Here is a 14119-nt window from a genome sequence, read left to right as displayed (position 1 = left end):
CCAGGAATCCCCAGAAGGAGCCCTAGAGCCCTGCAGAGACCCTGGGATAGATAAGCTGGAGCAGGCCAAAAGCTGTTCCAAAGCCTGAGGTCCATCCCTGCGGGAGCACCCCCACTTTAGAGTTGGTCCAGAATAGTCCTAGAAGTCTAAGCCTACCAGAACCATCGCTCCAAACCAGAAGCCTGTGGCTACAGGAAACCAGTCAGAGGCAGTGACTGTGGGGCATTCTAGGTGGGGTCCAGTGTGGCATTAAATCTAGAAAGATAATGTTATTCAAAATAACTATGGAAGCTAGAAAATGTTTGGAAACATATCTACCCATATTCACCCAGAGTCATATGAATCTATCTAAAAAATACTTTTTGCAGAAAAAAAAGTACAGACATATAACTGTAGGGACATTAACTCCTCATGGATAGGTTGAACAAATATAATAAAAAAATATTGTTACCTAAATTAACTTATTCAGTGCTATACCAATTAAACTACCAAAAGAATAGACATAGAAAAAAATAATGAAATTCAGATGGAGTAATAAAAGATCAAGAACCTGAAGAGTAATAATGAAAGAAAAAGTGGGACAGAAGATAGTTTAACAGTACCAGATCTCAAACTGTGCTACAAAGCAGTATTCATTAAAATGATTTTGTCTTTCATTTGTTGCAGTTGTGTTCAACTCTTCATGGCCCTAGTTGGGGTTTTCTTGGCAAACATGCTGGTGGTTAAGTAGTTTGCCATTTCCTTCTTCAGCTCATTTTGCAGATGAGGAAACTGAGGCAAATAGGGTCAAGTGACTTGCTCAGGGTCACACAGCTAGTGAGTGTCTAAGGCTGGAATTTGAACTCAAATCTTCCTGACTCCAGGTCAACCTATTGAACAGATTAAGTAATCAAAATATAGAAGCGAACACGATAGCCTAGTGTTTGACAAACTCAAAGATTATCAGTTATCAAGGGAAGAGTTCACTGTTTGTTAAAAAAATCATCTGGAAAAACTGGACAGTAATCTGGCAGAAATTAATTGTAGAAGAGCACTTCACACCATAAACCAAGATAAGAAAAATAAACTCCCAGTAGATACATGACATCATAAACATCATGTTATAAACGAATAAGACAATCAAGGAAGAAATTACTTTTCAGACCTACATGTAGGAGAGTTCATGACTAAATAAGGAATAGAGAGAATCACACAAGATGAAATGGACAATTTTGATTATATACAATTCAAAAGTTTTTGCACAAAAAATGTACATAATTAAAATTACAAGGAAGATATATTACTAGAGGGGAAAACTTTACAACAAGTTTCTCTATTGAAGGTCTCATATTCAATATATGGAAGAAACTGATTCAAATTTATAATAGAGCCAGTCTCCAGCTGACAAATGGTTAAAGAATAAAAATAGGAAGTCTTCAAATGAGGAAATCTAAACTATCAACAGCCCTGTGGAAAAATTCTCAAATGACTAATCAGAAAAGTGCAAATTAAAATATCTTTGAGGCTCTGCTTCATAGTCATCAACCTGGCAAAGATAACAAAAGAACAAAGTAACCCAAATTAGAACTACAAAAAAGAGGTCCACTACTGCATTGTTGATAGAACTGTGAACTGGTCCAGTCATTCTGGAAAATAAATTGTCTATACCCTTTGACCCACTATTAAGTTTATGCCCCCCAAAGAAATGAAAGAAAGAGGAAAAGGACTTACGTGTACAAAAATATTTATAATAGCTCTTCTCATGGTAGCAAAATAAATGAAAACTAAAAGGTGAATAACTGAAGAAATTATAATATATGAATGCAGTGGAATATTATTGTGCCATAAAAATGCTGAAATGGACAGTTTTGGAGGAAACCAGGAAGAGTTCTAGGAACAGATACAGAGCAAAATGAATAGAACTAGGAGGACAGTGTATACATTGATAATGACACTATTGCAAAAAACAACTTTGAAAAACTTTAGAACTCTGATCAATGTTATGATAAGCCATAAGTTCAAAAGAATGAAGTGAATTATTCCACTCACCTCCTGACAGAAGTGATCAACTTAAAATATAGAAAGAGATGTACATTATACAGCCAACATGAGAATTTTTCTTGTTGAACTATGCAGTCATGTATGAGAGTTTTTTGTTGTTTGTTTAATGGAGGGTATAATGGAATGGAAAGATTAATAAAAAGAAAAAAATGACAGGTAAGAATGATCAGCACAGTAAACGTATGGTAGACAATGACTTGTCCTGATGGCAAGAAGCAGGACGGGATTTCTGCTTAGATGCTGGAGAGGGACAGTTCACCGATACTTTCTCCTTTTTGGGGTGGGGGGAGGTTAGAAGGAGAAGGGAGGGAGAGGGAGAAAAGGAGAGGGAGGGAGAGGGAAAGGGAGAGAAGAGGAGAGAGAGAGAGAGAGAGAGAGAGAGAGAGAGAGAGAGAGAGAGAGAGAGAGAGAGAGAGAGAGAGAGGAAGGAAGGAGGGAGGGAGGGGGAGAGAGGTGAGTATAAACTCAACTACATTTTCCCAACAGGGCTTCTTTCATAAAAAAAAAAAAATCACAAAATAAAAGGAAGTACATTCTGTTGTGACTGGTTACAGAGAACTGGAATACATGGAAGGACAGAAAACCAAACAGTGAAAAAACATCTGCTCTAACAAGTTATAGGTGATATATAGTACAGACTCTTCACTGTAGAAACATCTGTTGAAATGGATCACAGAATACTTTTTGCTCCTCCAGTCAACTACAACATTCCTGTGCCTGAACCCAAGAACTTCCATCTTGGTTTTAAACAAAGTTATTTTAAACTCCATTTCACAAGCTAACATATAACAATTGCAGGCTATTGTGTGACTATGCTGGTGAAAGGTACAGAAGGGCAGATATGCAGAGAAAGGCAAGATAAAAGAACACTGAAAGGATAGCTATTTATAAAGACCAGAGCCTGAATAAAGATAAGGTATGAATAAATTTAAAATTAATATTTTTCAGAAAAAAATATTTTATATGAGAAGAAAAGAATATAAAAGGAGTAAACATTAAAAGGAAGGAAAGGAAGACAAAAGGGAAGACATTATCAAGATTTTAAAATAACTCCTGGTATGCACTACTCCCACCCCAATACACATACTGTAATCCTATACAGTCAAGTTCAAGTAAAGAAAGCAAAAGAACATCCCAGTGTTTGAATCTAGCAAAGCTGCATTACTTAAATTCCACCAGAGGATGGTAGAATTGGGCAAACTCTGGTAAAACAGGGAAAAATCATAAATCCATTTTTTTCTTTCAAAAATTAACCAAGAGGGTAAATGACAGTTCTAGTCTGTAAAGGTCAAAAAGCTCTCATTCAAACATTAAAACAAAATCTGGAGTTTGAGGTGGTAGGAAGTGAACACCAATCTTGGAAAGAAATAATACCCTTCATTACAATCAATTCCAGATTTGCAAATCAATTGCATTTCAAAGGTATGTTTTTAAGTTGGTTTTACAAAATAATTTATGGTAAATACATGGAAGAGAAGTATCTGTACCACTTAATGTTGATAAGAGTCATTACAGAGACTTTATAGAGAAACATTTGGGCTAGGCTTTAGAATATATGCAAAATATCTTTTCAAGAGATGGGAAGGCATTCCAGGAATAGATATGGCTTCATTATGGCTGCATACAATGGTACTATTCCTTCCCTGTAGTTTAGTCACTTTTCAGTTGTGACCCCTTTGGGAGTTTTCTTGGTAAAGATACTGGAATGGTTTGCCATTTCCTTTTCCAGCCCATTTTTCAGATAAGGAAACTGTGACTTGCCCAGGGTCACAGAGCTAATAAGTATCTGAGGCCACATTTGAATTCAGGAAGAGGAGTCTTCTGACTCCAGACCCAACACTCTATCCACTGTGCCACCTAGCTGCCCCATCCTTTCTCTAGTCCTGAGCATTACGGCTCTTTTATTGCAACCAACCAACATATTTGTTTTCTGGGCTTCTGTTTCATGCTATTGACACAAGTGTACTTGCAGTCCTCAGACAGGTTTTTTAGGCGAACTGTTGTCTGGCCAACTTTCTCCTATCTTCCACTTGTGAAATCTGTTTTTTGAACTCAAGTGCAAGATTTTAGTATTTATCTTTAATTTTACCTTGTTAGATTCGAACATTGCAGTTTGTCAAGATCTCCTTGGGTTCTGAGTGTCCTACAATGTGTTAGCCTCTCCTGTTTTGTTTCATGTGCACTTTTCACAAGGCCACCACCTATGCCTTTATCCACGTCATTTATTAAAATGTTAGACAACATAAATCTCTGATACAATCTACTCACGATTTTTTTCCAAGTTGTCATTGAATTATTAATAACTACACTTCACATCCGGCTATTTAATCAGTTCTGAATTTACCTATCATCTAGCCCACATCCATCAAATTTTCCATAGGAATAACATGAGAATATTTATCAAATGCTGGCTAAAATCTAGGTGAACAACTTCAGCAGCATTTCTTTGATCTGCCACTTTGGCACCCCTGTCAAAAAAGAAAATGGAGGGGGCGGAGCCAAGATGGCGGAGTAGAAAGACGCACATACACATAGCTCCGAACCCACAACCCACAGATCGGCTACAGGGGAGCAACTCATGGTGAATTCTGCACCCAGAGGCCACGGAATATTGGAGCGAGGGAGATTTCTGTTCCGGAGAGACCTGCAAACCTCTCGCGGGGGGTCCTTCGTGCTGCGGACTGGACGCCAGGACTGGGAGCAGAGGGCAGCCCTGCCGCGGCCGCGGCACCGAGAGGAAAAGATCTGAGCGGGCTTCGGGGACAGGATCTCCAGCGGCCACGCAGGTCCCTCCACCCACAGAGGGACCTGCAAATCTCTCGCAAAAGGTCCGTCGCGCTGCAGACGCAGAGCCCAGCCCAGCCCAGACCTGCTGCGGCCACGGCACCAAGAGAAACAGACCCGAGCAGGCTTCAGGGACGGGATCTCCAGCGGCGGCACAAGCCCCTCCACCCACAGGTGACGGGGGTCGGTGAGAGAGTCTCTTTGGCGGGTCGAGAGGGGAGTGGGGTGCCCCCATGGCTCAGGCCCCCCCGGGGAGATAGAAGCTGAGAGGCGGCGTCAGACAGGGGCTCCCCAAGCGGGCAGGAGCCTGGATCCATTGTGGAAGGTCTGTGCATAAACCCCCTGAGGGAACTGAGCCTGAGAGGCGGCCCTGCCCCGACCTGACCACCTGAACTTAATTCTCACACTGAATAGCAGCCCTGCCCCCGCCAAAAGCCCTAAGGCTGGAAGCAGCATTTGAATCTCAGTCCCCAAACGCTGGCTGGGAGGACCAGGAGGCGAGGTGGGTGTGAGGAGAATATTCAGAGGTCAAGTCACTGGCTGGGGAAAATGCCCAGAAAAGGGAAAAGAAATAAGACTATTGAAGGCTACTTTCTTGGAGAACAGACATTTCCTCCCTTCCTTTCTGATGAGGAAGAACAATGCTTACCATCAGGCAAAGACACAGAAATCAAGGCTTCTGTGTCCCAGCCCACCCAATGGGCTCAGGCCATGGAAGAGCTCAAAAAGAATTTTGAAAATCAAGTTAGAGAGGTGGAGGAAAAACTGGGAAGAGAAATGAGAGAGATGAAAGAAAAGCATGAAAAGCAGATCAGCTCCCTGCTAAAGGAGAACCAAAAAAATGTTGAAGAAATTAACACCTTGAAAACTAGCCTAACTCAATTGGCAAAAGAGGTTCACAAAGCCAATGAGGAGAAGAATGCTTTCAAAAGCAGAATTAGCCAAATGGAAAAGGAGATTCAAAAGCTCACTGAAGAAAATAGTTCTTTCAAAACTAGAATGGCACAGATGGACGCTAAGGACTTTGTGAGAAAGCAAGATATCACAGAACATAGCGAGAAGATTGGAAAAATGGAAGATAATGTGAAATATCTCATTGGAAAAACAACTGACCTGGAAAACAGATTCAGGAGAGACAACGTAAAAATTTTGGGACTACCTGAAAACCATGATCAAAAGAAGAGCCTAGACATCATCTTCCATGAAATTATCAAGGAAAACTGCCCTGAGATTCTAGAATCAGAGGGCAAAATAAATATTCAAGGAATCCGCAGAACACCGCATGAAAGAGATCCAAAAAGAGAAACTCCTAGGAACATTGTGGCCAAATTCCAGAGTTCCCAGGTCAAGGAGAAAATACTGCAGGCAGCTAGAAAGAAACAATTCAAGTATTGTGGAAATACAATCAGGATAACACAAGATCTAGCAGCTTCTACATTAAGGGATCGAAGGGCATGGAATAGGATATTCCAGAAGTCAAAGGAACTAGGACTAAAACCAAGAATCACCTACCCAGCAAAACTGAGTATAATACTTCAGGAGAAAAAATGGTCTTTCAACGAAATAGAGGATTTTCAAATTTTCTTGATGAAAAGACCAGAGCTGAAAAGAGAATTTGACTTTCAAACACAAGAATGAAGAGAACCATGAAAAGGTGAACAGCAAAGAGAAGTCATGAGGGACTTACTAAAGTTGAACTGTTTACATTCCTACATGGAAAGACAATATTTGTAACTCTTGAAACATTTCAGTATCTGGGTACTGGGTGGGAGTACACACACACACATGCACACATGCACACATACATAGAGACAGAGTGCACAGAGTGAATTGAAGAGGATGGGATCATATCTTAAAAAAAAATGAAATCAAGCAGTGAGAGAGAGATATTGGGAGGAGAAAGGGAGAAATTGAATGGGGCAAATTATCTCTCATAAAAGAGGCAAGCAAAAGACTCATTAGTGGAGGGATAAAGAGGGGAGGCAAGAGAAAAACATGAGGTCTACTCTCATCACATTCCACTAAAGGAAAGAGTAAAATGCACACTCATTTTGATAGGAAAACCTATCTCACAATACAGGAGAGTGGGGGACAAGGGCACAAGCAGGGTGGGGGGGAGGATAGAGGGGAGGGCATGGGGAGGAGAATGCAATACGAGGTCGACACTCATGGGGAGGGAAAGGATCATAAGAGAATAGAAGTAATGGGGGACAGGATAGGATGGAGGGAAATATAGTTAGTTCTATACAACACAACTAGTATGGAAATCATTTGCAAAACTACACAGATTTGGCCTATATTGAATTGCTTGCTTTCCAAAGGGAAGGGGTGGAGAGGGAGGGAGCTAAAGAAGTTGGAACTCAAAGTGTTAGGATCAACTGTAATGTTCTTACCACTAGGAAATAAGAAATACAGATTAAGGGGTAAAGAAAGCTATCTGGCCCTACAGGACAAAAGAGAAGACGGAGACAAGGGCAGAGAGGGATGATAGAAGAGAGAGCAGATTGATCACAGGGGCAATTAGAATGCTTGGGTCTGGGGGGGAGGGGATAAAAGGGGAGAAAATTTGTAACCCAAAATGTTGTGAAAATAAATGTTAAAAGTTAAATAAAAAAAAAAAAGAAAATGGAGAGACAATGATTTATGACAATTCCAAAGAACCCATGATGAAAAATCCTGTCTTCCTCCAGAGAGAGAACTGATGAACTCTGACTTTATACTGAAATGTACTTATTTTTACTCTATTTTATTATTTTATTTTGTTTGTATTATCTTTTGCAACATAGTTAATATGTATGGAATTATGTTTTGCAAGACTTGACATGTAGAATTGATATAAAATTACTTTTTTTTTCAAGGATGGAGGGATGGGGGAAGGAAGGTACAGAGTTTGGATCTAAAATTTTTTTTAAATTCTTAATTATTTACATGTAATTGGTAAATATTTAATAAAATAAATATAACTTTTAAAATTAAAAAAAGACAAAAAATTGAAACAGCCACAATTTGTTCTTTATAAAGCCAGGGTGATTCTTTGTGATCCAAGCTCCATTTTCTAGATGTTTACTAACCATCCCATTGATTATCCTCTCATACCTCTCTCATTCTCTATGATATTTGTTTCAAAAAAAGTTTTTATTGACATCTTTTGGTTTGTTTTTTCTTTTAGAACACCATAATTTCCCCCGGTGTTTTTCCCCTTCCCCAAAAGCTATCAAATATAAAAAATAGTATTTAAATACAAAAAGAAAATCAGAAGAAAAATGGATCAGAAAAAGTGATCACTATATCAATAATCTTAAAAATACATTCAATGAATTTGCCACACTCACAGACAATTACATAGCATAGTGGATGGAGCACTGGACCTGGAGTCAGGAAGTCCTGAGTTCAAAGGCAACCTCAGCTATTTGCTAGATGTATGACCCTAGGCAAGTCATTTAAGCCCTGCTTGCCTCAGTTTCCTCAACTATAAAATGGAAGTAATAATAGCACTTACCTTCCATGGTTGTTGTGATGATAAAATGAAGTAGTATTTGTAAAGTGGTCAGCATACTGCCTGGCACACAGCAGACATTATATAAATTCTTATTCTCTTCCCTCTTATTCCTTTCCCATTTCACCTATGCAAAAGGATAGAGGGAGACATCTTCTTATATCCCTTTTTGAGCCAGGTTTATTCTTTGTAATTTTCCAACATTCATTTTTTTTTTGAATGATGCTTTCTGTTTGCATGATTGTAATCATTGTGTATTTTGTCTTCTTGGCTCAACTTACTTCACCCTGGATCAGTTCAAATAGATCATTCCATGCTTCTCTATAACCATTTCTTATAGCACAGTAATATTCTATTACACTGGGGCAGCTAGGTGGTGCAGGGGATAGAGCACCAGTGCAGGAGGACCTGAGTTCAAATCTCCCCTCAGACACTGGACATTCACTAGCTGTGTGACCCTGGGTAAGTCACTTAACCCCAATTGCCTCATTCTGGGTCATCTCCAGTCATCCTGATGAATATCTGGTCACTAGATTCAAATGGCTGTGGAGAAGAAGTGAGGCTGGTGACCTGCACAGCCCTCCCTCACTCAAAACAAAGTCAAGTGCAAGTCATGTCATTATTTCTCTGATGGAATGGTCTTCTTCACAACGAAAGATGAACACACATCCTATTACATTCATGTACCACAATTTGTTTTACTATTTCCCAATCAAAGCATCTCTCTTGTTTCTAAATTTTTTATCAAAAGTAGCACTGGTACAAATATTTTGATGCATATGGGGACTTTTTGGCCTTTTTGTCAACATGATCTTTCAAAGATTATTCTAGTGGCTCAAAAGTCACAATTGCAAAGTTTTTCAGTATCTTGGGAGGTGAAGTTCACTTTAACAACTCCTTACATGACTACTAGTAACAAGCATTGAATATCCTATAATCAAGGAAGCAAGAAAATCGAGCTATGGGGGTGGGGGCAGAGAGAAAGATAGGAAGTACTGTAGCCCATAGCATGTATGGGGGCATAAATAAAAAGGTGTTTCTTAAGTATTATGTGCAAAGCACTGGGTGAAGGGGAAAAAATACAAAATCAAGACAATTCCTCTAGAACTTATATTCTCAAAGGTAAAGACAACACATTGAGAAGAGTGGTGGTCGGGGAGATTTAGGATTTTGCAGTGATTGTGAGTGAAGCCATGGAGAAGTTAACTGGCAAGTCCTTTCCAATAGCAATGCATTATATGAATTTGTTCATATTTTCAGTTAGAGAACTGAAAAGTGCGAGAGTGAGGTAAAGGAGAATGAACATAGTGGTAATAGGGTGGATGACAAGATGATATGAAACAAGACTATAATGGACTAGATAAACAGTAGATGTTGGAGAGGTAAGAGGATGAAGTTCCCCTGGATAATACATGGATAGGATGAACGGCAAAGTTTAGTCATTTGGGATGGTGTGGCAACAGGTAGAGTGGTTGGTAAAAACATCGTGCTGGGGGAAGGAATCCACCCTTCTCTTACTTTGAGAATATCTATAGGCACTAGATAACATCAAGGAGAGCCTCAAGCTATCAAGTTAGTATTTAAATAGAAAACTGGATAGGTTTGTGACTGGATAGTTTGGGATAATAAAAGAGCCAAATGTGACTTCTTCATAGTAGAGTGATATGTTTCTAGAGAATCTGTTTATCTGGGCATCCTTTCCTATTTTTCTATGCTTATGTTTTTTTGTGTCATGTATGTTTCTGGAGTAGTTTTGTAAATTGGTCTTAAAGGAGTTGCCTCCTTTCTTTCCTATTGCATAATTATCTGGCAAAGAAAAAAAAATTTGGAAGGAGATGAGATTTTTCTCTGTTACTTTCCTACTTCGCTTCCCGTATCATGGCACCACCTCTCCTGTTCTCTCCATTGTCCACACAGTTCTCTAGTCATCTCATTCAGCACTGACTTTGGGAGCTAGGGCATAATAGCCTCCATATTCCAACATTACCTACCTCCTTTTGTCTTTCCCTCTTTTCCCCATAAAAGATTCCTATTTGCTCTTTCCAGCTAAATGTTATGGGGTGGGGGTGGAGGGGAAGTAATGTAATTGAACACATTCACTCAGATATGTTGAAGATCCCTTGAATCTTCCCAGAGTTGTCATTTTTTTGTTTACTTATTTAAACTTATGCAATTACTATTTTATTAGTATAATCCATGATTTAATTTGGAGGAGTGTTTTGAGTGAAAGACTATAGACATAGGCTTTCATCATTGTAGGGAATTCAAAGTGGAAATTCCCTCCACCCCTACAGATCAGCAGTTCTTTCAGAGGTTAAATAACTTGCCTATGGTCCCATAGATGAGACATGAACTCATCGAATCACCTGGTCTTCCTATCAGAAGCCAGTCCACTATCTACTATATAATTAAATGACATGTTGGATAGAGTGCTGAAGGCTAGTCAATCAACATCTATTAAGGTAAATAGTAGGTGTGAAAAAAAACAAACAGTTCTTACTCTCAAGGAGCTTTCCATATGAGGGAAGAAAAGCTGAAGAGGGTGGGGAGGGAGGAAAGGTGCCCTGTTGAAGGGGGCATTGTAGAGAAGTCCAAAGGGGTGAAGCCTAGTAGGAAATAAACCTCCTTAAATGGAGGTACTAGAAGAGCTCTCCTCTCCATCCTCCAATCAAAACAGCACGAGAGTCATAGATTATCAATGAGATATGAGTACCAAGGTTGATCTAATCTTTCAGCGTGCTAAGGGTTCCTTAGAGTACAATGGAGAAGTCGAAAGAAGTGCATACAGGTGGTGAATAAGGGTCAGGAAGACCTCTGTTCAAATCCTGGCTTAGATAATAATTAGCTTTGTGCGTGTTCAGTCATTTTACAATTGTGTCCAATTCTTTGTGACCCCATTTGGGATTTTCTTGGTAAATATACAGGTTCTTCATCTGTAAAATGACCTGGAGAAGGAAATGGCAAATAGGGTTAAGTGACTTGCCCAGGGTCACATAGCTAGTAGATGTCTTAAGGTCAGATTTGAACTCTGTAAGAGGAGTCCTCCTCACTCATTCCATCCACTGCACTACCTAGCCACAAGCATGAACAAAAAAAGTCCCTTAACAGCCTTTAATCTCAGTTTCCTCATTTGTCAAATGGGGTTAATAAAAGCATCTGTTTTGCAGGGTTGTTGTGAAGATCAAATGAGATAATACATATAAAAAGCTTTGCAAAACTGAAAATGCAATGTAAAAGTTATTATGAATATATATTGTATTCCCCCTTCATTTATAAACAAATACAAACTGAAGTTAAAATCTGAAAGCTATAGTCATAGTAATCTATCCCACAAAGACATACATTTACAATCCTTCTGATCCACAAATTCCAAGAGTCAAAATGTCCCCTAAACTTCTAAGGAGGTAAATACATAAGTGACTAATTTTAAGGAATACACAGCTAGTTGGTTTGGAAATGGAGAAATCATACTTGATCAAATTAGATTGCTATTAGAAACTATATCTCTTTATTGAAAAGTTGAAATATGTTTTTCATAAACTGATTTGTAAAGGAATAAACATCAAGACTATGGTATAAACCTTGTTTACTAATGTTGAATGTGCCTCCATTATAATTGTGTTTAGGGGATCAAGTTAATCAGATCAAATCTCCATTTACATAGTCTTATAAAATCTCAAATTTTTCTTCAAGGTCATTTACTCTTGTCAGGACAGCCAACTGTCTTCAGGAAGTCTACTGTCATGAAGGATTTATAGGACAGCTTTGCATTTTAAACTCTTTTAAAACATCAAATCCTGGCTTAGATTAATTAGTTTTGCTTATGTTCATGGAAATATATATAATAATAGAATATTATTTATAGAATAGATTATAATTTCTATTACATGATATTAGGTGTTATGAAGGTAGAGTTCTCATAGAAAGATTAGAATTTACCCTTCTCTTGGTTCTTCAAGGACAAAATTTCTCTTCACTCAAACAATTCCATGCTTCAAATTTATTTCTACATTCTTCATTTAGTAACTACTTTGACTAAATAGGATATTATACTTTGTGAAATATGAGCCATAGGTAGAGAGGATTTTTGCTTAATTTCTGGTAATGGAAGAAAATTGTTTCTATGTAACTATTATTATCCTGCAATAAGCATGCAGGGTATGCAGATCACAACTTTCTATCAGTTAACTATGAAATGATGAGCCTAAACTTACGGTTTTCAAAGGTATAAAAGAACAAAATGACTTTGACTTCACAAATATATATATATATGTTTGTGTGTATGTATGTATGTATGTATACATACATATATATACTTGCAGATTAGTATTAGTTACTAGAACATTTATTCTGTGTGCTGCTTCACAGATAACTGATGACAATGAACTGCCTCACTATAGATAGCTCATCTGGGCTAAGCACCAACAGGAACCAGTTTTATGTTTCTGTAGCAGTTTATGACTCCCCTACAGGACCAGACAAGTTAGACATTAGTGGAAATATGACTTCAGGACAGGGCTAAAGACAAGTAGGTAGGGTATTAACTAATAAAAAAAAAAAAAACTCTGCAAAGTTGAAAATTAAATCTCAATTTTTTTTCTTTAAAAGGAATGAATTGTATATAGCATAGATTAATTACTTTATAGACAATAATCTAGGAACTATTTTTTTTTATCATCACCTTAATCTTCCGGTTTGTTTATTTTTGCTGTTCTCAGCCTTGACAGCTGCTTTTTTTCTTAAACCCAATGTGTCACAGTAACCTTTAAGTATTTTTCCTTTAGCTAGCTGCCTTCCTTTCATAAAGCTGCCTTTCATTGCAGCAATGTTATTCTATATTTCTCCTAGTTCCTTTGTTATATCTTGATCAAAAGACCAGAATACTTTGCTTAGAAATTTGGGGGATGGTCAGAACAGAACAAGAACAAAACCAAAGCAGACCTTTGAGACACTCTGGGATTCTTACAGTTACTTTGTTGGAACTAGGGTGGAATCTAGTGGTTTGGTATCTATAGAAGGACATTTCACACTATGCTTTAGTATAAGATATCCTTATTTATCAGTGTAGTGTTTCTGGACTAAACTTTTCAGAAGGCTCTGAATGAGCCGGCAACATGGCAACATCATGAAGAGTAGATTCTGATGAGGTGAGAATCCCAGAGGGAAATAAAGTGCTCTGGGATAGAGAAAGCATGGGATGGGAAAGAAGCTAAGTGATCAGAGAACAGGAGCATCGTTAGTATGTGGTGCCAAATTTATTTCTCTCCACATGGTCATTGAGTCCTCTGACCATGGTCCCACAGCCACCTTCAGAATCTGGAGAGGATGTGGGAGTTCAGCACCATCACATCCAGTTCATTTGTGACTCCTGACACTAGCCTTCACTCCCATCTATGTTACTGCTCCTGTTATCTATTCACTCTGATTCTTTACCACTCATTTTGCCACCACAATAAAAAGACTGCTCTACCATTTCTTATATGTTCTCTGTTAGGAGACTCCTCACCCAAAGTACACCCTGGATGATGTCACCATACTGCATCCCATGCTTAGCCTTCTGGAAAATATAGATCAGAAAATTTCCAAAAATGGCAAAGTGTCTTTAGGTTTAAAGCATTGTGGGAAATGAAGTTCCTCTATGGACATGTCCTCTACATGGCTTTCATTTTCCTTCATAACACTGTCAACTCATATGCTCTCAAATTTTCCTTTCTATTTAGCAAATGGAAGTTCATTGAGGTATCAGGGAACTTCTTGTGCTCCTCTTGGTATTTTTATACACACACACAAAAAAAAGAC

General features: G+C 38.4%; 1 protein-coding gene across 1 annotated transcript in view; it reads right to left on the bottom strand.

Annotated features, from left to right (window-relative positions):
• The window catches only part of PSKH2 (protein serine kinase H2), a 176832-nt gene that overhangs the window by 14951 nt on the left and 147762 nt on the right, over positions 1-14119 (bottom strand). The window contains exon 9 of the mRNA XM_072603651.1: positions 8324-8447. The gene's annotated coding sequence lies outside the window, so the exon portion shown is untranslated. The remainder of the gene's footprint in view (positions 1-8323; positions 8448-14119) is intronic.

Source organism: Notamacropus eugenii, chromosome 4 (assembly GCF_028372415.1).
Source record: "Notamacropus eugenii isolate mMacEug1 chromosome 4, mMacEug1.pri_v2, whole genome shotgun sequence".
Lineage (NCBI taxonomy): Eukaryota > Metazoa > Chordata > Mammalia > Diprotodontia > Macropodidae > Notamacropus > Notamacropus eugenii.
This window is presented reverse-complemented; position numbering and strand designations above follow the sequence as displayed.